The sequence below is a fragment of the Mesocricetus auratus genome, unplaced genomic scaffold, assembly GCF_017639785.1.
Source record: "Mesocricetus auratus isolate SY011 unplaced genomic scaffold, BCM_Maur_2.0 Super-Scaffold_4256, whole genome shotgun sequence".
Lineage (NCBI taxonomy): Eukaryota > Metazoa > Chordata > Mammalia > Rodentia > Cricetidae > Mesocricetus > Mesocricetus auratus.
Window position 1 is genome coordinate 112,337,344 of NW_024429182.1, and position 27,606 is coordinate 112,364,949.

General features: G+C 44.2%; 1 long non-coding RNA gene across 2 annotated transcripts in view; it reads right to left on the reverse strand.

Annotated features, from left to right (window-relative positions):
- The window catches only part of LOC110342363, a 72,710-nt gene that overhangs the window by 20,990 nt on the left and 24,114 nt on the right, over positions 1-27,606 (reverse strand). The window contains exons 5-8 of one of the 2 annotated variants that reach the window (XR_005869872.1): positions 26,832-26,981; positions 9,505-10,670; positions 3,084-3,172; positions 2,406-2,570 (exon numbers count right to left, since the gene is read on the reverse strand). This is a non-coding gene — a long non-coding RNA (uncharacterized LOC110342363). The remainder of the gene's footprint in view (positions 1-2,405; positions 2,571-3,083; positions 3,173-9,504; positions 10,671-26,831; positions 26,982-27,606) is intronic. The other variant, XR_005869875.1, reaches the window with a different exon arrangement.

Consider the following 27,606-nt stretch of genomic DNA (forward strand, 5'->3'; position numbering starts at 1 on the left):
GGACATCTAGGTTGCTTCCAAGTTCTGGCTATTACAAATAATGCTGCTATGAACATAGTGGAACGGATGTCCTTGTTGTATGAATGTGCATCTTTTGGGTATATGCCTAAGAGTGGAATTGCTGGGTCTTGTGGTAGGCTGATTCCCACAATGAGAGATGCTATCTCAGCCTGGACTCTTGGGGGGAGGGCCTAAGCCCTGCCCTGGATGAAATGATAGACTATGGACACCCCCATGGAGGGCCTCACCCTCCCTGGGGAAAGGAGTGAGAATTGGGGGAGGGGGTGTGGGGGGGTTGGTGGGAGGGCATGGGAAGAGGGGAGGGAGAGGGACTTGGGATTGACATGTGAAGCAACTTTGTTTCTAATTTAAATTTAAAAATAAAAAAATCAATTCCTAAAAAAAGAAAAAAGAATGGGTCAAAATGTGACAGTTGATGAAAGAGGTGAGGAGTGCAGAAGCTGACACACCATTCTATTCTGAGCATGTTACAATTTTTCCATGATAAAAGGCTTTTTAAAATAGCCCCCAAAGACATAGAATCCTCTTTGAATTCAAATGCCTTTAGAGTCTCTGTCCTTCAGTGGCACTGGGAAGCCTCCATTTGTCTAGTAACATATCACTTCCAAGGGGAAATCCCCTTCCTTTGTGATCTTTGATATCCCTGCTCTGTCCTGGTAATAACTTCAACACCTGCACTATTCTAAAACCATGGGTTTTAGAAGCCTCACCTTCTCAGACTTTGGCTATCACAAATATAGTAACAAACATCATTTGGGGCACAGAAAATTCCAACATTCGCCTTGCTGGGGACTGTAAGAGGCTTCCCCATCTGTTGAGTTTTGTAGGAGTCACTCTTGCCATTTAAGACAGAGGAGTTGGTGGTCAAAGGCTGATATGCCTACACCCTCCGTGTACCCCTCTTTCTCTGTCTCTCCCATCTCCCTCCTCTCCTCCTTAATCTTCAGATAGGGCCTAGAGTAACCCAAGTTGTCCTTTAACCACCTATATAGCTGAAACTGACCTCAAACTTCTGATCCTCCTGTCTCTACCTCCTGAGTGATGAGATTACAGACATGCACTGCCATATCGGTCTACACATTACTGGGTATCAAAACCAGGGCTTCTGGCACAGCAGGCAAGCGCTCTATGGACTAGTCTGCATCCCTAGGCCCAGTTCCTCCCATTCTGTTAGGTGAATTATGCAGAAGTGGAGGGGCCCAAGGCAGTGGCTCCAAGTGTGCAAAGCACTCTTCATATACCAAGTGCAGCTCCTTGGGTGCAATCCACACTGAAGTGGTCCTGAGGAGATCTGCTGGTAAGCACCAGCAAGTATCTCTGATTTCTAACTATGGCTCCTATGTGACCTCTTGTTCCTACAGACGTGACTTCCCTGTCTTGATGAAGCTGTACTCTCTGTGAGCAAAACAAGCCTTTCCTTCCTCAAGCAGCCTTTTCACAAGTATTTTGGCACAACACTGAGAAAAATAACTAGACAGAGTCACCACAAGTTCTATCAGAGAGATGTGTTAACTCTTTCCTTTATCTTTTTTTTTCTGAGGGTGGGGGTAGGGGGTGGGGTGGGTTGCAGCCCTGGTTTTCCTGGAGCTCTTTGTAGATCAGGCTGGCCTTGAACTCAGAGAACTACCTGCCTTCTGAGTGCTGGAACTATAAAAGTATGCACCACCACACCAGGTGGTTTTCTGTTTTGGTTTGGTTCCCCTCCCCCCTTTTGTGAAGAATATGTTTATTTTGTTTTATTAAATAGCATTCACTTTTTGAGGAAGTCATGAATAAATGCCTATTCATTCCAAACAGGGTACCAACAACAGACCAAAGAAATTATTCCATCCAAGCCTAGTTTGAGGAGCCAGTGAGCTTCAGTGGAGTTACTTAAGGGGTGAGGGATTATCTATAGGAAAACTAACTATCCACCATGCCTCTACTGGTTTATGCATCCTCAGGAAGAGGCAGGGCTTTTACACCCTCTTTGTCCTCCATGAAGGAAGGTTAGTGGGTCCAATAGTGGGTACCTACTGGGGTCACTGCTGTCCCAAATCTGGCAGCTGGAAGTAATGATCTAAACTCTGCACAATCATGTACTTACTTAATTGACAAAATGCAGAGAACAATGAATGTGACCATAAACTGTAAGATTATGGAAAGGACCTAAAATAAAGCTGAGATTCTGGTGTAGGTAATCACAGCTGCTCTGACATCGGTGCCATGCTTAGAGAACAGCATTTTACAACACAGAGTTTTAGCTTTAAAAAAAAAATGCCCGCCTTAGACTTGGGTAGCTCAGCTTTTCTTTGGCCCAGGAAGAGGACTGAAAGTGAGTTTTGGGAGAGGGAAGGGAAGGTGTCAGAATAAATTGCAGTTCCTCGTCATCTCCCACTACTTACATGTAGGCCAACCCAACAGCCCTCCACGGGTGCCACCTCGTGTTCTCAAATGGGACTGCATTAGAGGAACAGAGCCTTTGTAGATCAGAGTCCCTGGAATATTTCAATATGAATTCCTGAATACCAATACCGGAAGTGCTGCAGGCCCCAATACGGAAAGATTAGCTGGAACAAGAAAACACCTGCGGGTCAGAGAGCTGTGTCTGCCACAAAAGTCCTCCGCGTTATAAAGAAATCTTTCACTGGAGTAAGTGGAGAGAAGGCACAGCCCTTGAATTACTTGTCTAGTGAGGGAGACAGGAAAATGTATGAAAATCCTGTCCGGCGCGCGCCAAGTTAGCTGATAGCCAGGGACAGCAGGCGAGTTGGAAAGCTTCCCGGATTAGATTACAGGGAGCTGACGCTTCAGCATGTGTAGGAGGTCACCAGGCTGGAAGCAGGCACAGATAAATGATCCAGGCACACGGATGAGGGAGGAAAGCAAACAGAAGCTGGGAAAAACTGCCCTGTTTCAACTAGCAGAGTGTAATCAACAAGCACCGGAAATGGGAGGGGAGGAAGACATACAGGGGCAGGTCACTAAGCGTCATTCAGCCACACTCAGCGAACCTCAGCCTGTGGACAGTGGGGCTTGAGGCAAGACACACTACACCACACTCTAGAGAAGAAAGGACTAACCTCCGTCGGTCCATCTGTGACATACTTCCAAACTCGATTGTTTCCGTTTTATGTTTTGTTTTGTTTTTTTCAGTAAACAACCTCCTTTCCTGTGGGAAATAAGGCAGAAAAAAAGAAAGAAGAGAGGAAATGAAGAGGAGACAGATGGGGACAGAGGATGGGAACTGGGAGGAATGAAAAGAGGGAAGGAGAATGGGGAAATGAAGGAGCAAAGAATCCCCCACAGTAACCAGTAGAGCAAGAATGGTAAAACTCGAAAGTGGGTTAGGTTAGAAACCCAAGAACGGCGCCATAGAGGAGAGGATTCTGCAGAGTTTGAGATATATTCCAAAGCTTCTAGAAGTGGCAAAGGAGGTTGGATTGTATTAAAAAAAAAAAAAGTCTTGTAAGAGTATTAAGACTTTCCACTGAGCTCTAGAGGGCCCCACATCACGTGTGTTCTTTCCTAAATGAGACTTGCCTTTGGGTGAGCCAGTGTGAGAAGAGTTCACTGGGCAGCTTTGTTTCCATGCCTTATTTCACATCCCTGAATCTCATGTCTTCCCTTGACTCTCTGGGTGACTAAAGGACAGCTCGGGGTTAGATCAGACACTGAGAACATCCCTAGGAACCAGTCAAATAATCACGTGGTAATTATCAAAAGCAATTCTGTCACTTGTGAGATTTTCAGGGTTTTGTTTTGGGCACATCATCAATTGAATGCCATTTGTATAAAAAACTCCCATTCCGTTTCCTTATTTACTTTTAATTTTTTCTCATTACTTATAATAAAAAAACATAAAATGTGAATTGATGCTGAACCCTAACAAGAAAACTTTACCCGTCGACAGGCAGAGATGTATTGCCAATATGCATTTTATAGCAAGATTTATAATAAGTATATTTATAGTATTTTGTATGCTGAGAATTGTAAGGAATCCAACAGAAAATGTTGCTCATTGTGAGTGTGTTTGTGTACCCACAAGCATATGAACACCACCACAGTGCACACACGGAGGTGAGCGAGCATTTAACCTGTGGGAGTTACTTCTCTCCTTCCACCTTTACGTGAGTTCTGAGAATAGAATTCAGATCATCAGGCTTGCAAGGTGTACTTTACCTGCTGAGCCCTCTTATTGCTCTCTCCAAATATATATATATATATATATATATATATATATATATCAGCAAATTATTGTTACAGGAAATGTTGATGCCAGGTATTTCAAGGATTTACTTGTGAGTCCACACCCTCAGGGTATCAGTCCAAACCTGAAGTGACTCAGAGCTGGGGGGAAAAGGGCAAGGGAAGCAGTGGCAGAGTTCTGAGAAGCCAGCTGCCTGTTTGTACCGGAGAGAAGCAGCAGCCTTACCCCAGAAGTGAATCAGTTATCTGAATGCAGACAGTCTATGTGCAGCAGGTGGTTCCAACTTTCCTGCTCCACCCCAGCCTGCCTTGGGACAGAGATGAGACACAGTAGTGTCAACCACAGGCACAGGACAGGAGCTATGGAACTCTGTCCCTCAATACTGATTGCTACTCCCTCCTTACATCTCCACATCACTGAGGAGAGGACCACTACCCCAAACAGACCACTGTCTTCTTCCTGGTTCTTCACTGGCCTGACAGTTTAGAGTGCAGGTTTCTGGCTTTTTCCAGTTCCTCTTCCTGCCCCTCTCTCTTATCTGTAGCCTTTTTACTTCCTTCTCTTTTTGTCCCATTCATTCGTCCACCAGTATCAGCATGAGCCCTGAGTTCAATTGCTGTTTGCCTGAGGGACCTCCAAATATACAACACCAGGCTAAATCTACAGCCAGGACCACCCATGGGGTCTCTATGGCAACCAACCTATCCTTTGCTGGGGTGTTACTGGGGCTGAATTTCACCCACAGTATGGTGGTAACTGAGCAGCCATGTCATTTTCAGGACTAGTGGTCTTTGAAAATGTGAAGTCGGGCATTGTCAAGTTGTCCACATCTACTCTCAAGAGCATTTGTGTGTGTGTGTGTGTGTGTGTGTGTGTGTGTGTGTGTGTGTGTGTGTGTGTGTGTGTGTTTGTTTTTTGGTCTCTTGAAACATCTAGGGCCCAGCTTAGCCTTGAATTGGCTATGTAACTGAGAATGTCCTTGAACTCCTGATCTTCCTGCTTCCCAAGGGATGCCATAACCAGTGCAAGAGCAGTTTTAATCATCTAAATGTTTTTATTCCTTTGTCAATTCATTAGAAAGTAGTGTTCACCCATCTGGTTTTGCATCTATCGAGTGAGCACTTTGCTGTGTCACCCTGCTACTCTTGTACAAAGATCCATGTCCTGGAAATGATGCATCTTCTTATGGGCTTTTTTGAGACATGGTCTCGTGTAGCCCAGGCTGGCCTCAAACTGTGTAGCTGAGAATGTCCTTGAACTGATCCTCTCATCACTTACACTTTCTGAGTTCTAGAATTACAGGAATGCACCACCTATTTTATGAGGTACTGGGGATCAGACCTGAGGATTTGAGCATGCTGGAAGTTTCCTACCAACTGAGCTACATTCTTGGCCAGCCTGATTTTGTTTTGTTTTTCCTGTATTTTGTAGGGTTTTTTTTTTTCTGTAATATGTAAGGACGTGAGCCTTTTTTTTCCTGGGAGCGCTGCTAAACAATAATGGGTACCAGGTAGTCCCCCAAACTAGACTCCTTCAGTATGTGCAGTGTTTCCATCTGACCCAAACCAGAAAGCACTGAAAGGAAGACACCTCTAAACCTCTGGCTTGTCTGCCATCCTTCCAGCTTCCGGGTACACTCTGTGCCTGCGAGGGCTCCTCGAGCACCGCAGACTGCCTGGCTCCAGGCCTGCTTTTAGCACCATTACCAAGGCTAGGTCACGGCTGGCAAAGGACCCAGCAATTACGGTCATTAGCAAGATGAGGCAATCTTACAGGTAAGGCAGGTTCCAGCTGCTTCAAAATATAAAATGTCAGACTGTTTACAGAGGTTTCCCCTAGGCTCGGGGATGCGTGTCAAGCAAGATGACAAATACCCCTGGCAGGCCAGGTGGCTCTTCTTCATCTGTCCTCCCACTCCACACCCTTGCTTCCTAACTCTTTACAAACTAAGTTCTTGGACTGCCTGACAATCTTGGAAATCTCCTCCTACTCAGTAAGAAGATGTAATACAAACAAAGTAAGTAAAACAAACACCACTCAAACAGGCTGCCAGGTGAGCTAGTGCAGGAACATGTAGCAAGAGGCTACAGGACACTATCACAGTGATAGACAACATCCGGCTCAATCCTCCCCCTCCCCTTACTCCTCTCTCATGATCAAGGCACTGTGACTCCAGTCTGCAGACTTTTCTCCACCCCATGTTCCAGGACAAGGGACAGGCAGGTGGGTAGCCACTGAGAAAAGAGGAATCTCAGTAACACGGATGCCTGATTCTTGGTCCCTGGGTTACAGATCTCTTTGTCTAGATCCCTTTGTCTGGTTCTCTGCCCTGATGACCTGCCTGGATTTCCTGATAGAGCTAGTCTGACTTTCCCATTCCTGTGTGATTCCCTGGTACAGAATTCCTGCTGTTTCTTATAGGTTCTCCTTGGCAAAAGATGATGTCCAGAGTTTATCTTGGCTTTTAGTCTTCATCATGACCGAAGTTAAAACAGAAATTGGAGTCAGGCGTTGGCGGTGCACACCTTTAACCCCAGCACTCAGGAGGCAGAGGCAAGCAGATTGCTGTGAGTTTGAGGCCAGCCTGGTCTACAGAGTGAGTTCCAGAACAGCCAGACCCATTACACAGAGAAACCCTGTCTCAAGAAACAAACAAACAAACAAGCAAACAAGAAACAACAGAAATTGGGAACCAGTGAGATGACCCAGCAGGGAAGTGGGGAAAGGTGTTGGTGACTGATGGATGTCAGTTGAAAAAAGCCTGATGACTTCAGTTCAATACTGGAAACCTGTATGGTGGAAAGAATCAGCTTCATCAAGTTGTACTCTGGACTCCACATGCATGGTGTGGTGTTCTTGTCCTCTCTCTCTCTCTCTCTCTCTCTCTCTCTCTCTCTCTCTCTCTCTCTCTCTCTCAAAAATTGGGTCATTTACAGTGTAGGTAATGCCACCATCCAGCTGCATATCAAGATACCATGTTATATCATATTTTATGTCTGACCACATTTTTTTGTCAGTGCATTCCATCTCTGCTCTGGAAGTCATGATATTGGTATGACATGAGCAGATTAATCAGAACTACTGGGAAAGCCATGTTATCATGTATGTGAGGATATGTGAAGTCTGTCCCTGCCATTCCACTCATCCCAGAGGGCCACCACTCATCTGGAGCTACCCACGGATACACACTTGGAAACAATCTCTCAGGTTTCACAGCCAGGTGTCCAGTGAGCCTATCTAATTGCAGACTCTCTATGCTTTTGACCTGCTCCACTTAGTTGGAGTTAATTGTTCCCTACTCAATCATGTCACAAGATAACCAGAGGAGGTTGTTATTGTAGCACAAAAGGTAAGCCTTCCAATTTGATGTCCTAATGCATTCTGCATAACACTGAGCAAAAATGACTCCTAAGTGGCTCAAAATGAAACTCAGTCTAGTATAATCACCATGTAATGAAAAGAATATAATTCAAAACTATTAAATTAGTAAAAATTGACCATATTTGAAAGCTAAGGATCTTCCATTTAAGATAAATCCTCTTACGGTGGCTTTGGGGGTCTTGCTCAAACCTCATCAAAGGTGAGTTCCTTTAAAAGTTCAACCAAGCTGTGTCAACTCCTTGACTTACTAATACTTTCCATAGCTTGTTGCTCTCATTTAGAGCTCTTTAGGCCTAGACCCAGTTAAAGTACTTTTGAACCTTAGGTCCTTAAAGAGAACTTTTCAACAATATGCAGTAAGTTTCGTCCCGTCTCTTCTCAGCAGCCTGCAAATGCTTAGCCACTCCTGCTCTGGACACACTGAAGGATGGATAAGTGAGCTCAGAAGCTACATGTTTTTCTCACAGTTTAAAAGCTAACAGAGTTCAGGGTATTGGTCATGGGGTGTGGCTAACCTGCATGAGACCCTAAGGTTGAGCCTTGGGACCCTCAGAAAAAAAGATAAAAAGAGTTTTGTTGTTTCCTCCTGTGATCTTTTGAAACATGTCCACTAGCCCCCATGTTTCAGTCTTTATAAAGAAAGGCTGGGGGTTTAGCTCATTTGTTATGGTGCTTACCTAGCAAAAACTAAGTCCTGAGTTGGATTTCTAACTTCAAAAAAACTGGCTCATTCTTCACTGCCTATCAACTTGGGAGGCAAACCTGGGCTACATGAGACCTAGTCTCAAAAATAACTCTGTACAGGGTAGCCAGAAACTTAGCATATTGAAATGAAAGTACAAAATCTATCTGTCATCCTCTTGCTCCTCCCAGCTTTCAGTCTCAGGCAGTGAATAATGGGTTGAAAGGCCCCAAGGAGGTTTCCCAGAACTGGACAACAAAACAAAGGGACCAAAATGCCATTGAAGAGCTTGGTGTGGAGCTGGAGGCAGGAGACACAAAGATGCTGCATCCAGGATGGAGGAAGGGAAGGAGGGTCCTAGCAGACACAGAAATAGTCCAACCCGGAAGTCTTCATTTCTGGAGAACACATATACAAATTCTCAATTTTTAATCTCACAAGAGCCCTGGAGTTCATAAAAGGAGGGATGTGTTCACTTTGACGCTCCCCCAAAAGAAATCAGCCCACTTCATAAACAATTAATGAAAACAAAAAAAAAAAACAATTGGACTTCATAAAATTAAATACTCACAGAAAACTGTCAAAAAATAGATGAGACATGGATTGTAAGAAAAAAATCATAGCATATAAGACAAAGGATTTGTGGATGGAATACATAATGAATTCTTAAAATTCAGTAAGGATATAAACCCAACTTTTAAGAATGGGCAAAGAATTTAAATGCCATATTAAATCTTATCATCAAGTAAGTCAATTAGCAAAGCTTACCATCATGAGCCTGTAAGGAAACATGAATCTAACCTCTCTGTGCCCTACATAGTTAAATCAACTGACACCACCAAGTGCAAAGACGTCAGAGCAACTGGAACTCTCACCTGTACTGGCAGAAAGTGGAAAGGCATGGTCACTCTGGAATAATCCAAGGGTTCTCATAAATATAAATACAAAAATCCCCATACGGTTCACAATTCTACGATCAGCACTGTACTCAAGGTAAATACAGATAGTCTAAGGAGGTGTAACTCAAATTTCATAGCAGGTTCATTCATAATAACAATGCTGAAAAGAACTCAAATGCCTGGTCAGAGGGGAATGGATAAACACCCCCAATATCCACAAGTGGAACCCTAATCTGTACTGAAAGGGTGAAATTGTTAAGATGGGAAATAGCACAGGAAACTATAAAACATTACATCATGTAAAAGAAGCCAAACACAAAAACAGTCCTTACCTCATGACCTGTTTATGTGAAATTCTTAAACAGGCAAAGTTAGTCTTGGAAGAGCAGAAAAAAGGAATCAGTGACTTCCAGGGCTGGAGTCTGGAGAGTGCTGCACAGGGCAGGAGGGGTGTGTGCAGGGGGTAAGAATATTCTTCATCTTCAATGTGCTGGCTTGTGGTTACAGAGGGGTTTTCAACTACAAAACTCATCAAACAGAAAACAACCAAAACACCCATTATCAGATGGTGCATTTAAAATGGGTACAAACTTCACCCCAACTAAATTATTTTTAGAAACAATCAGCACCCTTTGTTTTTCAAGAGAAAAATGAGTTATTTAAGATTTGAGGATGGGACGGCTTGGTCCCAAGAGAGGAATAGTGCACATGTGTAGCATGGGACAAGCCCCCCAAAATAAGGAGAGGCTTTGAGGAGAGTTAGCCATTTCATTTAAAAATAGACTTCATTCTTCAGAGTAGTTGTGGGTTCACTGGGCAGGAGATAAAGATATTTCCAGTTTAATCTCTGTACCCCACAAACATGCACCCTCTCCCCACTAGCAGCACCCAACATCTAGTGCTCTGCTTGTGAAAACTGATGAAATGGCATGCAAATGTCACTATCACCTGAAGACCACAGTCCACACCTAGTTCACTGCCGGTATTGGACACTTTATAGGTTTGGACTAACATACAGTGACATGTACCTAGAACATTATGGCATCAGTCAGAGTGTCCACTGCTCTAAAATCCCTCTGTGCTTTGTTCTCTTATCCATCTCTCTTCACCCCTTACAACCTCAATGCGCCAGCAGCCCACTGATGCATGCTTCCCTTCTCAAGGTGTTACACAGTTGAAATCATACAGCCTGCACAGTACACACACTGGATTCTTACTCACAGTCATAGTTACAGCGCCTCATCTTTTCATCAGCTGGTAGGTCTTTTTTTTTTTTTTTTTGCATTGCTGAAGTGTCAATGCCTACATGTACTATAGTTACATCGTTTATCCATTTACTATTGCATTTACCTACTTACCTTCTGTATTACCTATTATTTTCATACCTCACAAAAGCAATTTATAGAATGGTGAGAAGGGTTTATTTGACTCTCCTACCAGAGGTGGCAAAGACTTGATGTCAGGAGTATGAGGCAGCTGGTTACATCATGTCTGCAGTCTGGAAGCAAAGAGAGGTAAATGCAGCTCTCCTGGTGTTTCCTCCCCTTAATTCAATCTGGGGGCTCAGCCCATGAAAAGGTGCTGCCCACATTCAGAGCAGGTGCTGCCTCCTTAGTAAAAGTTTCCTGGGAACACCTTTATGGAAATTCTCATGGGTGAGTCTCCTAGATGATTCTGAGTCCAACCAAATAGACAGTGACAATGAACCATTACTTCTATTAAAAGGTATCCTAGTTGTTGCAAAGTTTTGGCAGTATGAATAAAGCTGCAAATATCCATGTGCAGGGTTTTGTGGTTATGTGGATTATTTCATTATTGTTAGGGGGCTTGGTTTTCTTTTTCATGGTGCTGGGTATCAAAGTCACACACAAATGATAGGCAAGCACCCTAGTACACCCCAGCCCAAATGTGAAGAATTTTGTGTTGGCATTTTTAATCAAGTTGTGTAACTATCTAAGAGTATAGGGATCCCCTGTGATTGAATCCAACAGTTTTAGCCATTAGACTTATCTACTTGGAGTCTACAGAAATTCTTCAGTTACAATTTTGATTTCCCTACCCTTGTATAGACTTTAAGTACTGGTCTTTAAGGCAGGAAATGGAAGAAGCCAGGGAAAAAGGGAGTTGAAGATCTTGGTTCTGAATTGGCTGAGTTTTATTTATATAACTCTGAAAGGGCAGTCACTCCAAGTCCAGGAAAGCTTCAAGATGTCTAATTATCAGAATGTAGAAAACAAAAAAATATGATTAATAAGTACAAGAGGTGAAACTCTTTTTTTTGAGACAGGGTTTCTCTATGTTGCTTTGGCTGTCCTGAAACTAGCTCTGCAGACCAGGCTGGCCTCAAACTACACAGGTCTGCCTGCCTCTGCCTCCCAAGTGCTGGGGTTAAAGGCGTGAGCCACCACTCCCCATCTTGAGTCTCAGTGTTTAAGCTATAACATTACCTAAGACACACACACACACACACACACACACACACACACACAAAACGGAACTGTACTCCACCAAAGAACTTCGAATCAGAGAAAGCAGCCATTTCAACAATGGTGACAGAGGTGTTCAAAGGCAGCTCTCCACTTTCCAAGAGCAAAGTGGACAGTTCTTCCCTCCTTTTTCCTTTCTTCCCAGATCATTAGATCAGGAACCACCTATAATATCCAGATAGCTCTCACCAGCTGAACTTCTGCCTGTGTCAGAAGGTATTGCTCTAGTACCAGAATAGTGGTATATCCTGATCCCAGTAGAGGGCAGCAAGCCAACTTCCACCACTATGTGAGTTACCAGGAAGGGCCCAACTACAGACATCAGGTATTAGTCAGAGCTCTGGGCTGTGGACTACAGGATCCACCCCAGCTGCTGTAAACAGAAAGGTGCCTATTAAGGGTTAAAGTCAGATCACAGAACTGCTGGAGGCACAAAGAAAGCAAACACTGGAAGGAGCCTCCCAGAAGGACTCTCAAAACCACAACAGAGACCCATGTATTCAAGTCACCTTCTGCTTCAGCGTGATCAGGAAGCTTCAGAAGCAGGAAGCAGCTACCCCTGTCACCTCCAGGAAAACATCTCCCAGGTCAAGAAGCCACTAGCAACTTCCAGTTCTACACAGCACTACCATCTCTCTCTACCAAATTCATTAGTACATGCAAAATAAATAAAATGCATGCATGCACAGGCATACACACACACACACACACACACACACACACACACACACACACACACACACACAACTTGTGGAAAGTAATTCACCTCTCCTCTAGCCACACCGGAATCTGGGAAACACCATTTGTAACCAGCACCTCTTAAAACAGAAGGTAAACATATCAATCTATATGTCCTCTGTTTTTGCTGGACCATAGAAGACCAGAAGACAGGCTCTCACTACATAGGTCTCGCTGACCTAGAATTAATATGCAGACCAGGCCGGCTGGGAACTCACAGAGATCCGCCTGCCTCTGCCTCCTGAGCACTGGAATTAAAGACATACACCACCTGGCACACGCCTTTAATCCCAGCACTCAGGAGGCAGAGACAGGCGGATCTCTGTGAGTTCAAGACCAGCCTGATCTACAAGAGCTAGTTCCAGGACAGCCTCCAAAGCCACAGAGAACCTCTGTCTCAACCCCCCCCCCCAAAAAATAAGACGTACAGCACCACACCCAGCCTGTTTATGTTTGCTTGTTTTTTTTTGGACACTGTGAATTGTTGAAAAAAAATTTTTGTCTCCAAAACTCCTTACAGAGCCATGGACAAGAGGCTTGGCAAGTATGTGCACTTTTCTGCATTATTCAGAAAAGTGTATTATTTCCCTTCTTCCATTTTTGTTCCAAGCATGCTTCCTTTGGTATTTGGGGCTATCTAACCGGTTCTCTGACACTCCCCCCCTTCCATGGGATGCTTGTCCTCCATACGGCTTGCTGACCTCCAGGAGGCTTAACTCAACGTGGCTTTCCTTTTTTCTTTGGCTTGTCTTCCTTAATATCATATTTTATTAATTCTCTGAGGCTTTCATACAACATATTTTGATCACATTCGCCTGTAACTCCTCCCTCAACTCTTCCCATGAGGCATCATAGACCATTTTCCCACCTTACCACTGAGATACCAGGAGTTAGACAGCCTCCCTAGGAGGTAAACAGACAGGAAGTGGGGCGCATGGCTAGGCACTAAAGATGGCGGTTTTCCAAGCTTTCTAGCTTCTTGCTCACCCTCTTGACCTGAGACAAAAGCCTCATAGCTTAAAAGAAAGTCTTGGTAGGCTTTTGTCTCCCATCAGCTGATGGACTGGATCAACAAGTTCAAGACTTGCTCAGGTCATGTCAAGAAACAGCTCTTGACTATACAACCAGTCTAGCTTTCTTCAAAATGACCAACCCTAAGTTAGGGGAGGAAAACTCTTCAAAGGTTTTAAAACCCTGAGCCCTCGAGGAAAGACTAGTTGGATTTTTAGGCTCTCTGAAGCCCACCAACCCCACTGCCCATCCCCCACCCCCACCTTTGCAGAGGGTGTTTTTTCCCCCCAAGTGTCCGCTGCATGCCTGTGTTTCCTTGTCCCCCAACACAACTTGCTTTAGCTGTTAATTCTGTCTGTGGTGTTTGGGATTTCTCTGCTGCCACCTGTTTTGCTCCCGATTGTTCCTGCCTTTTAATTCTTCAACTGGTGGGGAAAATGAAGCCAATCAGTATCCCCTAGACCGTATCACGACCACTTTTGAACTTCTTTTTCTGTAACTCACCAAGTTCAGTCTGTGCTGCCCATATACTCACGAGTGTGGGGCTATCCACTGGAGGACAACTGACCTACCAGTGGCCACATCCTTAAAGTAAACTGAAGAACCACTGATAGTTGATGACTAGGGATGGGGGTCATTATCTAAAATGTGGAGTGGGCTTGTGCAGGTAGCCACAGCTGCTATGAGTGCAGAAGGCCTGCCATGTGCAGAAGACAGTTTTGTTATGGCCCTCCCTGACCTTTGGCTAGTACAGTCTTCTGTTCCTCCCCTTGCAAGATGGGCCCTGAGCCTTTCTGGGGGAGTGTGGGGGGGGTAGTATAAATGTCCTATTTGTAGCTGAGCACAAGAATGACTTTTTTTTCCACCTTTTCCTCCTACTCTCCATTCTCCTCCTCCAGATAGCTGCTGAGATTTATAGTTTGCCGGACCTTGGATTTTTCTTCTAACTTCTAGCAAAACTTGATTAAAACAAAAAAACAACAAAACTCCATGGCACTGCTTCCAACTTCTCAAAGGCTCAAGGCCCTTAGTAGGGATACAGTCATAGCTTCTTAGGCTATCACACAAGACATCTGTCCAAATTCCAATGAGAGATTTCCAGGTGCATCCATTTAACCTAGAGCACAACAATCCCCAGCTACAAGAACCACTCCCCTCAGACAGGCCAATTTAGGAGATTCAGCAACTAACTGGTCTGACTCCTTCTGTTCCTTGAAATTCATTAAGTAGCTCTCGTAATCTCTAAGACACATGGGTGCAGAATATCTTTTTTTTTTTTTTTTTTTTTTTTTTGGTTTTTGGTTTTTACGAGACAGGGTATCTCTGTATTGTTTTGGAGGCTGTCGATCCAGCCTGGGCTCGAACTCACAGAGATCCGCCTGCCTCTGCCTCCTGAGTGCTGGAATTAAAGGCGTGCGCCACCACCGCCCGGCTCGGGTGCAGAATATCTTACAGGCAGAGATAAAGTCCTTGGATTTATAATCAAGAGGCCTGAGTTCAAGTCCTAACTCTCTGATAATTTACTTACATGGTAATTTTGATCAAGTCATTCACTTAACTCCTTGAGATATTAGTTTTCTCATTCCTAAAACAATCCAGCTATTAAACAATGCCAACCCTTCCTGTCCATGGATTTTACATCTTCTGATTTAGTCAGCCACAGACTTAAAGGTAAAAACATGTAAGTCTGGTTGCGGTGATATATACCTATAATCCCAGCACGGAGGATGTGAGGCAATTACTGTGAGTGGGTTACATAGCAAGGTCCTGTTTCAAGTAAAATAAATAAAAGTCATAAACATGTACAGGTTTCTCATCTTGCCAGTCTCCTCTAAATTATATCATAACAACTATTTACAAAGCACTTACATCATATCTGGTATTCCACGTAATCTAGAGTTAAGTTCCAGGGTATGGGGGATGTGCATAGACCAAATTCAAACACAATGCAATTTTATATGAGGAACTGAAAATCTACAGTTCTGGCCAACTTTGAGGGTCCCAAACCCTCAAAGGCCACTAAGAATACTGAGAAAAGACTATATTTCATAAAGCTAGCAGGAAAAGCAAAGGCAACACACTGAAATTTTGTATAAACAGGACCTAGTGGCACAAGCCTGGAATCCTGACGACCAGTAAGATGCAGTAGCAGGATTCTAAATTGTCATGGCTAATCTTTGTTGTCAACTTGACATACCTGTGAAGAATAAACCCCAGTTGAAGAATTGTATCCATCAGATTGACCTGTAGGGGTATCCACGGGGCATTTTCTTGATTGCTAATTGACACAGGAGCCCCCCACCCACCCACCCACCCCCACCCCCTGGCACTGCGGAGCATCACCATCCATGGGGGGGGGTAGCCTACACAGTAAGCCTGGGAGTAAGGCAGTGCCGTCCTCTGTGTTTTCTGCTTCAAGTTCCTGCCCTGCTGACATTCCTTCCCGGACTTCCTTCAGTGATGGGCTGTAACCTGTAATATGAAACAAACCCTTTCCTCCCGAAGTTGTTTTGGTCATGGTATTTATCACAGAAACAAAAAGCAAGCTAGGACACAAGTTAAGGTCTGCTGAATGAATTCAAGGTCAACCTGGATATTTTAATAAAACTGATCAAAATAAGAAGCAAAAAAGGGGGAATAGGAAAAATGATGTACTTATATTTTAATTTTGAAAAAAATCCTAATTTCATTAAAAAATAAAAAGAAATCTGGAGATATGAGTGAATGATAGATGCTTGTTAGAATGTGCAAGAACCTGAGTTCAAGCCTCAATGTCACAAGCACAAAAATAAAGATTTGTGTAAACTGGAAACCACTGGCCTGAAGTCAGTAAGTGAGTTCATTGTCATGAAGATATCAGGAGTGTTTACAAACTGGTTTGAGAAGCATGCTGGGTTCACTGAGAAAAAAACAATTGTTGGGTAGAAATGCCTGTTGCAATTGTGAAATGTTGTTGGCATCAGAAGGCCATTGATTAGTAAGGAGGGTGTCACTGCTATCACATATTTGACATTACTCTTCTCAACAGGTACATGCTGTGATTATTGTCATAATGTCAGACATCATCTGCAGCAGCCTTAAAAAGACAAGGCCAACTCACTGAAAAAGCAACAGAATATCAGCCCAAGAAGAATGTGATTTGAAGAAGCCAGGGACTTACTTTGTTGGACTAGGAGTTGGTTTCCCAAACAGCAAACCCCATGCAGGACCTTCATTATCTGGAACTAGAGGTTCCATGTGGAGAGTTTCTATCCACCTTGCCTCCTGCCTTGCATGACACCAATTTGCAGAACAAACTTATCTACTTCCCTAGTGTCAGTCTTCTTCCATGATCACTGTGGCCTAGAATCTCTTAAGCCCTGTTCCTGTCAATCCAAGTGGGATCTATAATTGAAGGTCTATATGCAGGAAAAAGAGATTTTTCAATATATATATATATGTAATATATATATGTATATATATGTGATCCATATATATATACATATACATATATATATATATTTATAGGATTATAGAATCTGAGAGACAATCAAGAACAGCAAAGAACCATGTGTAAGACCACTCCACAGAGCTGGGACCAGTGAACAAAAATGTAGAATCCTGGGATATTAACACCACTGACAAAATGATATGCTGCAGTCCATACAGCTGTCACTCTAGCCTCTACTAGCTGTGGAGGACACTGTCATTGCATCCCTCAGCTGACTGGATCCTCAGAGCCTACTGATTTTTTGTGTCATTAGTTTCCAAACCAAAGTTAGGGGGAAACACAACTAAATAACACAGGTCAAAGCCTTGGACTTCAGGAAATTTGAGAATCTCAAATGTTTAGGTTTGGGGAAGAATGTGGACTCCAAAAATCAGTTTCAAGGGAGGGATTAAATGCTAGATGCATTTTGGGACTACGATGCTACAGTAATATCAACATATGTAATGAGTCAGGGACCATCAAGCCATCATGTCAGAATATGTGCTCATCACGCACACTGACAGACCATCATGTGGACTGCAAAAACAAAAGAAAGTAAAACAACAACAACCAAAAAAAACAATTTGAATTTCCACTTTTTTGCTCCAACAGAGACTTCAAATTCACTGCATAATATTTTTTATTCTATATCTTCAGATTATTCTCTCTTATTGTCAGTCTCCTAGCCATCAGCCAGAAACCCTGATTGGCACCTGTCACTCATTCCTTTCTTTGCTCCTCGCCTAAAGCAGGCCACATCTGCAACCACACACCAAATCAGGCAGACTGTCTCCAGCTAACCTTTCCTTCCCTTTCCTTCTTTCCCACTGTGGTCTTTCACCAATCCTCAACTAACTCTGCCTTGATATTAGATCAGTCTTTTAACTGGCCTTCATTCTGCCTCAGCTCTAGTCCCCACATCTACACGTCCATCAACTCTCCATCCACCCAGTCATCCATCCATTCATCTACACACAACAATCTTTCTATTCAGCCAGCTGGCCAGCTAGCTAGCTAGTCGGCAAACCACCCACCCAGCCAGCAACAGTAGCCACCCATTTATCTACCATTTCAACTTATATTATTGAATGAATTGCTATGTACGAGACAGCATAACTACTATAATAAGTGAGTCCCTGGCAGACAAGATGGACACTAATAAAACAGTTCCCCTAATAAATATATAATCAAAGGTGCTATGAAAAAAAAATTACAGGGTGCTATGAGGGCATTACAATGGGGCCCTGCATTGGTAAAGAGGCCAGGGAAGCTATCTCTAAAGAGATGACCTTTGGGGAGGGTTACATGATAGAAGAGATAACCTGACCTAGGTGTGTGGGGCTAAGATCTTCTAACCAAAAGAAACAGTGAGTATGGATGCTGTCAAACAGGAAAAAGTAGGATGCATTTAGGAAACCAAAAGTTTGATATAACAGAGGAGCCTATCCTTTGTATTATAATTCCAGGGCTGGGCAGCATGCCTGGCATACAATAGGGGTTTCAACAGTTTGATGAAGGAGAAAATGGATAGATAGGTGGATGAATGATAGAAATACATGGACAAAGAGATAAAGCTGTATAGCACAACCTACAACTGAGAGGCAGAGATGAAAGCCTCCCTGCTAGTCTGCCACCTCTAATCTCTACCGCACCTTACAGCCATACAGCCACTTATGCCACCCAGGTACTTATCACATTGTATATAATTGGCTGGTTATTGTCTCCTCTTCCTCCACAATGAGTGTCACAGGCGCTTGTCTTGTTTACCAACAGAGTCCCAGCACCCAGCTCATTGCCTGCACAGAGGAAGTATTGCATATAAATATTTAATGAGTTGGTAGGCATCAAAGTCAGAAGGGCAGGAGAGGGTGGAGTTGAGAGTGAGTAACAGGAGTCAGCTGCCAGCACAGGAGGGGCTGAAAGCCAAGTGGAGCACACACACATGCCAGTGGCATTCAGCATTCATGTCTGGAGACAAGCCCAGAGCCTGCAGGCGAGCAAGGAAGCAGGTGCAAAGACTCAAGGAGGAGCCACAGGGTGGGCCCATGCAATCTAAAGTATGGCATCTTCTGGCTGCTCTACAGGGCCTGTTTATAGCTTTCAGGTCATTCCATGACCTTCAGGGAGCTTTGCCCTTGACATTTAACCTTCTGCATAAACAGAGGGGGAGGGATGAAATTGTGTACGTGTGTACACACATATGTGTGCAAACCAAATTCCCCCCACACCCATGTATGAATTTCCTGTTCCTCTTGACCTGTGCTGCTACTGCCCAGCCCAATGACTGGCCTATTGGAGGAGTCAGCAAGAATGTACTAGAGAAGTCTGAGCTCTGGACCAATGGCCAGCCCCAGCTGACAGAGATCCCCCTAGGCCAACAGAACCTTGTTGGAAAAGATGGCAAGACCAGGTCCCACAGATGGTTGACTTGTCTGAATGATTCCTGTTGGATTGCTGGAAATCAGACCTCCTACACTGCCTATTCTGTTCCTCTTGTTTTGACTTAATGCTTTTCAAAATTATCAGTCCCACTCATTTCATTCTGCCCCTTTGGCTCCTTGTTTCTGCAAAGTCTACACTGACTCTTCACATGCAGTTTAGTAAATATTTACTAAATATTTACAACACAGTATTTATTTATTTATTTATTTATTTATTTATTTATTCATACATACAGGGTCTCACTATTTGGCCCAGGCTGACATAAAACTCACCATCCTTCTGCCTTAGCTTCCCTTGAGGCTGAGTTTACAAGTATGATCCACTGTAACCTGCCTGTACTATTTAATTTCCTTATTTTCTTAAATGTATTTCCTCATAGACGAGAATGACTAATGAGCCAGAATTGAAGGTATTTAGGTCAGAGATGCCACTAATTAATTGCTTCTGAAATGCCCAGCCATGTAGTCCTTAAGAAGAGCTAGACACAAACACATCGTGGCCCCATTTACACGGACGATGAAGCTCTTAGGGTACCATCCCTTGCTCACTTTGCACACGACCACTCCTCACTCTCGTCAAGGATTTCAATTATTTCATATTACAGAGGTGTCCAAGGACAGTGATAAAACCAAGCCAGTCCTGGGCAAACCGAGACAGCTGGGCAAACTCAAGTCTGGGTTCTTTGTTGCACTACGTTCTAAAGCAGGCAGCTTGACCTGTCGGAGAGGGAGAGGTAGCACCTGCTGAACAAAGGAACTGGCCCTCAGCCAAGCCCGGTTCCCTGGATCCAGGCCACTCAAACCTTGGGGCCTGCTGACTCAGCTACACCTGGGCTGCCAAGTCAGTTGTCCTGGCAGCAACAGGAAGAGCAGCTTTGAGCTCTGGAGAGTGGAGAAGGACCTGCAACTCTGGTTATTGCTGAGTGCTTCACTGTAGCTCAGGCCACTGCTGAAACAAGCTCAGAAAGGAATGTGCGAGGAGTAATCCTAGTCAGAGGCTTGGAGTAAATCCTTGAACCCTGGCCTCATCTGCCAACTTCCTCAATTCTCCTTTCCTGGCATTAAACCTCATGATAATCCTCTTCTATCCTTACCTCAAGGGTCAGCCTAGAAAACCCTTGTGCCCTAATACCCAGGCCACCTTCATTGGCATACTCTATAGGGATCCCTCAAGGCTCTTCCCAGGTCCTTTTGACCAGTATCCAACACGATCCCACTGCCCTTTACCTCTGAAGTAACCTTGCCTGTGTCAGTCAACTTCCTGTGGCCCAGGGCTGGGATTTTTACATCCTGGTCAGACCTCTTGTGTGTGGCAGGCTTTTTTTGTTTTGTTTTGTTGGTTTTTCGAGACAGGGTTTCTCTGTATTGTTTTGGAGGCTGTCCTGGAACTCACTCTGTAGACTAGGCTGGCCTCGAATTCACAGAGATCTGCCTGCCTCTGACTCCCAAATGCTGGAATTAAAGGCGCGTGCCACCCATGCTCAGCAGTGGCAGGCTTCCTTCTTGGTTTGAGGATGTTTTCCAGGCTCTAAGTAATCTGTATGTTGACTTTTCTGAACCTCGGAGCTGGCATCATCTGTAGGGATATCCCAACCCCCACCCAGCGGCACCCTCAAGGTCAGTCATACTTAGCCAAGTGAAGAGTTCAAAATGAGGTACCAATGAAAGTGCCAATCTTTCCTCTTACTAATCAACCCATTTACCACCAGCTAGCTGATTCCCCACCTCCGCCCCCCCATTCTATAGGAGGGCGCAGAAGAAAGAGCAGGAGCTGTTGGTAGCCCCACAGCTTCAGAGCCTGGAGGAACTGGGGTCACTGAACCCTGCTTCTCGTTTGTATGGGAATCTTGCTGTACTATGCACGGCAAGGAGCTTCAGCTTGTGCCCAGTTCTGCCTGGATAGGTGTTCCCATCTTTTCCGGAGGCTGACTGATAGTTAGAGAAGCCCCCACATTCCTTCATTCTTTGAAGGAGACAGCCTCTTGTGCTATGTGTTGTAATCCAATGCTGGCTTCTGGCAAGCTTTGAGAGTTGGGGGTGACATCTCCCTTCCATGCTGTAACCATCCCTATCTGTACCAATCAGTATCCCAACATGGTCCACTCATGCTAAGGCAATGTGAGGCAGTGTCCTAGTAATTATCCTATTGCTATGAAGAGACACCTTGACCAAGGCAACCTTTTAATTGTGAACACACTTAATTGGGGGCTTTGCTTACAGTTTCAGAGGGTGAATCCATGATCATCATGGCTGGAAGCAATGGTTGCAGGCAGGCAAGTATAGCACTGGAGCCATAGCTGAGAGCTTACACTCTGGCCTGCAAATACTCAGCAGAGAGAGAGATTTGGCCTATAGGCTTTGGAAACCCCACCACCACGGACACACCTACAAAAAGCCCAGACCTCTCAATCCTTCCTAAACAGTCCTCCAACTGTGAACCAAATATTGAAATATGAGTCTATGAGGGCCATTCTCATTCAAACCACCACAGGTAGATTTATTTTCAAAAGGACTACTGATCAAGTTGAGGGCAGAATACAATGAAAGCTGAGCGACCTACTTGAGGTAGCAGATCTAAAACTTGGCCTTAAAACTAGCTGATTACAAAGCCTAGAAAATGGGTTAGTGTACTGGAGGTGAGCTATTAGGACCACCCAGAGGCTTTCAAATATACACTGTCTCCACCAACCCTACCATCCAGAGTCAAAGCCAGTGCTAAGGTGAATCAAGGCAGGGGAAGACTTTCCAGTAGTTTCCTAGACCAACTACCATGGGTTCGAGCTGGCCACCAGCAGCTGTGGCACAGGGAAGCTGTTTTTGTCATGAGATCTGAAAGGTGAGTGGGATACAAGAAGTGAGAAATCTGAGGGTTTATGATTCAGAATGTGACTGGCAGGGCAGGAAATCTAGATGGAGTGCACAGGAAGCCTAGGAGAGCTCATAACTATAAGAGGAATGCCTGGGGTTACTACAGTTGACCTTCAGCCATGGTCTGGCCATGTCACTCCAAGATTTTTTTGTTGCCCCAGGCTGAGGACCCATTTTCTTACAGAGAGCACCTATCTGACTGGACTCTCTATGTCCCTGTCAGAGCAGATGGTGACTCTGAGCAGCTGAACTTTCTTTGAGCTGGAGCCTTGACCTGGAGGTCTAATCAGCAATCCAAATCTCACAAGTTTCAAAATGGAAGGTGCTTAAAACTCCCCCAGGAGTCCTGTTAAAAAGAAGGTGCTGACCCAGCAGGTTCTGAGGGTGTGGGAGACCCTGCCTCCAACAAACTCCCTGGTGGTACTCATGCTTCCTGGCCACAAGCCACACTCCAGTTGCAAGTCCTTTCCCTAGCGGTTCTCCAACTACATCAAATCTGAACCACCTGGATCTCTGATGGAGTGAAATGCAACCAGTGTAAGACACCAGGCCAAGCTACAGCTAACAACCTTTGATAGCAATCCCTTCAGTAACCCTCCTCTCCTTGGGTCTCTACTGATGCTCTTCTTGCCTCCTTCCTTCTCCTCTGTCTTCATGACAGCACAGAGAGACCGGGCCCACAAGCTTGGAACACAGTTGCTTTTCATATGAAACAGACAAGCATAATCTGCCTGCACACTGATGACTAAAAGTTCTGAAGTACAACTCTCTGATTGTCCCAAGACAGTGAGAAGGGTGAAAATGAAATGAAGGAAGCCCAGAGGTGGGTAGCAAGGCACCTAGTTTTCTCCTCCATATCACTGAACCTGGGTGGGATGCAGAGGAAGACTTTTAAAGCTCCTTCCATGTCTCTGCTCAACAAAGCCAGAACATCACCCCTGTCCCAACACCTTCTGAGATACAGAAAACATCTTTGATCTGGGACTTGGTACAGTCCAAGGCTTTTCCTGTGTGGCCCAACTTGATGTCATGGATCTCCCATGATACTTCTTGATGCCCTCTAACTCTGGTTTCTCTCCCCCAAAGCTCAAGTTCAGTGCTGACACTGGTAGACCCCACTACCTAGAGCAGGGTTGACAGTCCATGGCCATAGTCCAGGTTCACTCAGCCACTACTAAAAACACAGGTACCAGATGTGCTTACCTGCTGAAAACTTTCATATTATATTATTCTGAACCTCAAATGTTATCCTTAATTTATTGTGTACTTTGTAGCTTTTAGTAGTAGTAGTAGTAGTAATATTATTATTATTACTATTGTTGTGGCATTTAAACTCATAATTTTTAGTTTACAACTCTAAAACAAAAACAAAACTATACTTGAGAAAAGGAAAGTTTGGCTTTTATCTTTTTGTTTTGTTTTGTTTTGAAACAGGGTTTCTCTGTGCGGTCCTGGCTATCCTAGAACTCACTTTATAGACCAGGTTGGTCTCAAACTCACAGAGATCCATTTGTCTCTGTCTCCCCAGTGCTGGGATTAAAGGCGTGCCATCACATCCTGCTTTATCAAGATAATTTGTTATCGTGGTGCAGGGGTGCCTTCGACCAGAGGTTAATACTGGATTCTTCCCCAATTGCTCCACCTTATGTTTTGAGATAGTGTTTCTCAACAACCAGGAGTTTTCTGATTTCTTAAATTATTTTTAAAGATTTATTATTTATACACTGTTCTGACTGCATTTATGCCTCCAGGTCAGAAGAGGGGACCAGATCTCAATACAGAAAGTTGTGAGCCAACATGTGTTGCTGGGAAATGAACTCAGGACCTCTGGAAGAACAGCCAGTACTTTAAACCTCTAGCTTGGCTGTCTCCACCTCCCAGCACTGGGATTTCAGAAGCATGATGCTGAACCTTGCTTAAGTTTAAAATAATTTTTTGGGTACATGACGGGGAAGTCCTGTGTATATGTCAATAAAGCACTGTTGGCCAATAGGGAAGCAAGATAGATAGGTGGGACTAGGAGTCCAGGAGGACTCTGGGTAGGAGAAACACAGGGAGCCAAGATGTAACTGCCATAGGGGTAAAAAGCCCAGATCTTTTTCCCCGGTAAGAGAAATACTTAGATTGGCAGTTATGGGGTAAATACTTAAGTCAAAGATAGCCAGTAAGAAACAAGCAAGGCCAACAGCTTCATAATTAATACAGCATCTTGTGTGTTATTTGGGGACTACAACTTGGCAGAGCCCAGGCGACTGGTGGGGAAAAAACAAAGTGGCTGGCAAGGAAAAGGTTTCACTCTACAGGTACATGCTGGGAATTGAACTCAGGGCTTCATGCACAATAAGCAGATGATCTACCATTGATCTATACTCACAGCAACTGTAAAATTTTCTTTCTTTACCAAAAGACATTAAGGGACCGTGGAGATGGCTAAGTGGGTAAGAGTGCTTAATCTGTAAGCATGGGGACCTGAGTTTATCTCCAGCACTCCCATAAAAATCTGGGCATGCCAGGAGTAGTGACACACACCTTTAACTCCAGCACTCTGGAGCAGAGGCAGGTGAACCTCTGTGAGCATGAGGCTAGCCTTGTCTACACAGCTAGTTTCAGGATAGCCAAGCTATATAGTGAGAGACCCAAAGCCTGTCTCAAAAAAAAAGAAAAAAACAAACAAACAAAACAAAGGCTTGGTCTGCTTTCACATACTTGTAGCCCTAGCATTGGAGAGTGGAGAAACTTGGATCCTAAAAGCCCCGTGGCTAGCCAGCATAGCCCAAACAGTAGGCTTCTAATCCTGTGAGAAGTCCTGACTTAGGCAATAAAGCAGAGAGTAATCTAGAGAGAAAGCTTGTGAATGCACAGGTGTGGACACTTGTGTATACTCACATGGACCACACACAAGCAAGTAAATAAAACAGTGTTCAATAAAAAAAAAAAAAAACAGAATTGTTGGTAGCTGCCTCTTGAGAAGCTGACACCAACACTAGGGGTGTGCCATCCTTCCCTAAGCAATTCTCTCTCACTAAAGCTCATGCTTAAAACTCTGCTCTTTTCTTAATAAACTGCAAGTTGGTTAATAAAAAAGAAAGGCGGCTTGAAGTACGATGAGGACAACCTTCTGGTTTTGGTGGGGAGACATGTACACTGTTCTATAGGTTATGATAAAGTGTGAGGGGCATCTTGAGTGGGGGACCTTGGCAGATTCCACCATGGCAGGCAAGGGTGCCCGAGGCAGAGGGACAAACACGCCAGGTCAACAGAGCTTAAGTGAGAAGCTTTATTAGAAAGGGAAGGGAAGGGGAGAGGAAAGAGAAAAGAGGTTAAAGACACAAAAGTGGGCATTGGTGGAGCACACCTTTAATCCCAGCACTCGGGAGGCAGAGGCAGGTGGATCTCTGCGAGTTCAAGACCAGCCTGGTCTACAGAGCGAGTTCCAGGCCAGCCTCCAAAGCAATACAGAGAAACCCTGTCTCAAAAAAAAAAGAGAGAGAGAGAGAGACACACAGACAGAGAGCGGACAGAAGAGAAGAGGGAGGGAGACAGGAAACATCCTGTCTGCCACAGGGCAACAGTATGAAAGAGTGGAGAGAGAGCAAAAAACAGAGGAGAGCAGAAGGAGAGCGTAAGTGGGCATAGGTCTTACTTTTAAAGGGGTCCTTTGCATCTGGGCTCACCTGAGGGCATTTTGCCAGGTGACAGGGGCAGGCCAGAATAATGCCTGAATCCTTACCCTGTTAGTTCCAATTTCTTGGCTAGCCAGCTAGGTTGTGTAAGTTTACAACTTCCTTTGCCAACTTGCCTTTTTTTTTTTTTTTTTTTTTTTTTTGGTACTAAGGTTGGACCTGGGCCTGGGCCTCACATACACTAAACCAATTGTTTTGGCTACTCATCAACTATGTATTTATGTTATCTATTGCAAAAGACAAGCTAATTTTGCTAGGACTGAGCTGAATAAGACTGATAAGCACTGTTCACGTGTCCCACGGTACTAAGCACTTTGCATATACTGTTCACATTTAATCAACCAAGAAAAGAAGATATCCCTATCTGCACTTCCAAGATAAGGAACTAAGTCACAGAGAACTAAAACCACTGAACCTCACCTGAGCAGCTGAAAGACCTACAATTTTAGCCTAGCTCTAGCGGGCCACTGCTCTAACCACTGAGCAATACAGTTACAAGGTTCTTAAGAGTGTCAACCATCTGCCATTCATTGGCTGACTCACTCATTGATTAAATACTGAAGGCCCATGGGGCAAGCACCTATCTGCCTGGTGCCCAGGGTACTGGTGAGGTTGCTAGGAGATAGTGATAAGCTCTCCCCGTGGTGCTGAGCAGGGGCTGTGCTTCAGACTGATAAGGTACACCAGACTACAGGAGAGAGAGGCTGGGGGAACCTGGAAGGAGATGAATGGAAAGGACAGCTAACAGATACTGTGGCTTTGGTAAGAGAATGTCCCCACCCTTCTGTGAGGCACCAGAGTTAGACACGAGAACAAGCATGCCAACTCCCACTCCCCGACCCCACCTCCTGGCTACTTTCCTATAGACCAAGCACAACTGGAGGGCAAAGGGCACAGGGACTTGTGGGTGCTCACTGATGAACTCCATGTGGCTCAGCCTCTCAGAGAACATGGAAAACTTACCTAAAAGGATGATCAAAAACGACAGAAAATCCTGTATTTTGCACATCAGCACTGGGTTCACAGTACTAGCTGGTTATCCATGCATCTTGCTTAGTATACAACATCTTTCATTAACTTGAGACTTGGCCAAAGCAGATCACCAATACATATCTGTGGGAGAAGAAATGGGTTAGGGGAGGGGCGGCTAAGGTGTCACTTAAAGGAATAAGTGAAAATAATGTATTCTTAAAATGAAATTTTATTTTAGAAAATTTATTTATTAAGACCTATTTTAGAGTTCTAGATCTACAAAAAAATGATTATGTACAAAATTCTCATTTAACTGATTAGCAACTTATGGTACATTTGTCACAATTAATGAACCAGTATTGACACATTATTATTTGGTTTTTGAGACAGGATTTCTCAGTGTACATTCCTGACTGTCCTGAAACTCACTCTGTAGACCAGGCTGGCCTCAAACTCAGAGATTCACCTGCCTCCACCTCCTGAGCCCTGGGATTAAAGGTGTGTGCCATCACTGCCCAGCTCATTGGCACATTATTAACTGAAGCTACACATCATTCAGATTTCCTCATTGTCTACTTAACGTCTTTCATCTGTTTCTGGGTCCACCCCAGGACTCCATGCTAAATTTCATTGTCAGTACACCCTCAGGGTCTCCCAGAGGGTGATGATTCTTGTTTTCCTTGTCATGGATGACCCTGACAATTTTCAGTGGATATGTCCTGTTGGTATTGATTTTAATATTTTCCGGTGATTAGGAGGAAGACTA